The sequence below is a fragment of the Lucilia cuprina genome, chromosome X (assembly GCF_022045245.1).
Source record: "Lucilia cuprina isolate Lc7/37 chromosome X, ASM2204524v1, whole genome shotgun sequence".
Classification (NCBI taxonomy): Eukaryota; Metazoa; Arthropoda; class Insecta; order Diptera; family Calliphoridae; genus Lucilia; species Lucilia cuprina.
The window spans coordinates 13,015,118-13,016,906 of record NC_060949.1 but is presented as its reverse complement, the minus strand read 5'-3'; the positions used below and the strand labels follow the sequence as shown (position 1 = coordinate 13,016,906).

The following is a 1,789-nucleotide window of genomic DNA, read 5'->3' as shown; positions in this document are numbered from 1 at the left end:
CCACAATAAAATTTTGAGAAAGCCAAATCAATGTATGTGAGTGATAGAAAATAGTTGATAGTTTTGTATATATAGACTTTTACGGACTGATTGTGCTGATTTTTTAATAGCAAACATCTTGAAAGCATGCCTGACAGAATTCTTGAAGACTTAGATCCCGAAGATATCTACAGTTTTCAGAAAATTTTTTTTCAACAAAAACACAGACAGAAAGACAGACAAACATTGCTTAAGCGACTCGACAATTTATAAGGATCCAGAATATATATACTTATAGGGTCGGAAATTATATTGTGGAAAAGTTTTATTACAATTTCTAAAAAGGCGTGAGTCACAAAATTGTTTTTATAACACCAAATTTTTTTTTTCAAAATATTTTCTGATAAAACTAAATATTAGAAGGATTACTTGTTTATCAATTTCTGTCTTTTAATTTTTTTAGGACTGTAGAATTTCATTTATACAAAATTATTTTTTCCTTCTAAAAAGTTTGTCCTTTTTAAAATGACTGTTTAAATTATTTTAAATCCTTTAAATTAGATATTTGAATATTTAAAATAAACCATATTATTTCAATTTTTATGTGCAATACCCAAGATGTTATTGCACATAAAATGGTGATTGTATGGTCATTTCTAACAAAAAGTTAGAGTGCTATATCACCCACCAGTTTAAAGTTTTCTTATATTTTGAATAGAAAAACCCCACTATTGAAACAGCTTAAATCTGTAACAATAGCGAAATTAATTAAACATAACGAACACCATTTTCATTTACATTTTTAAAGCGCCCTAAAATTTCTTTAGCGATATATAATAATTTGCATGTATGCATGTGTGTAAAAGATTTAAGGAAATTGAAAAAAAAAAATTACTAAATTTAATGCAACTAGTTAAATATGATTAAAGTCGTTGTCGGGAAGGTACTTAGTATGTTAGCTACGACCAATTAAAAACCGTAGTAAAAAATTTCATAGTAATATTTAAATCTATATTATTTGGTAATGAGTAATGTACATTAAAATGATTTTCGTAAGGGCATCTTTTTTTTGAGGTATAACTATATATGAATCGATCGCAACAAGAAATTCATATATCAGAAGAAAAAGGAATTATTTGTGCCAAATTTTATATGGATATCATTGTATTGTATAAAAGTAACATCTGTGCCAAATTTAGTACGGATACCAATGTATGGTAATGACTTAAATGCGTTTATGTGTTTTTCTAAAGGCGTCCTTGTATGGGAGCTTCGACCAATTGTGGACCGATTGGAAAAAATTACAGTTACATATATAAAAGTAATATTTATGATTTTTTTTGAATATCTTAAATTTGGAATGAGCTACGACTTTGTATGGAGCTATGACCAAATATGGACCGATGAAAAAATTTTAAAATAACATTTCTGTATACAAAAGTAATACGTGCGCCAAATTTTGAATGGATATTATTATTTAATAATAAGTTATGTAAATTTAAATGATTTTCCAAAGGGGACCTTTTATTGAAGCTATGACCAATCCAGATCCAGAAAATTAGTTTACTATATCAATTTTATTGACATGAAACATTAATTTGTAATTTTGTGAAGATATCGACATTCGAACGGAAGTTATTAATAATAAACTCATTATCCGGGAAGATTTACATTTGTTTGGTATGTATATGAAATTGAGGACCGATTCCGACAATTTACAACAGGAATAAAGCTGTTGCATAAAAATATGTGCAATGATTTTCATGGAGTTATATTGCATAATTTTTGTGAAAATTAAACTACAAAATTT

The 1,789-nt window shown here is 26.9% G+C and overlaps 1 protein-coding gene across 2 annotated transcripts in view; it reads left to right on the top strand.

Moving 5' to 3' along the window:
• Positions 1-1,789, top strand: part of LOC111684188 (tau-tubulin kinase homolog Asator) — a 169,859-nt gene that overhangs the window by 127,245 nt on the left and 40,825 nt on the right. The gene's annotated exons all lie outside the window — the stretch shown is intronic.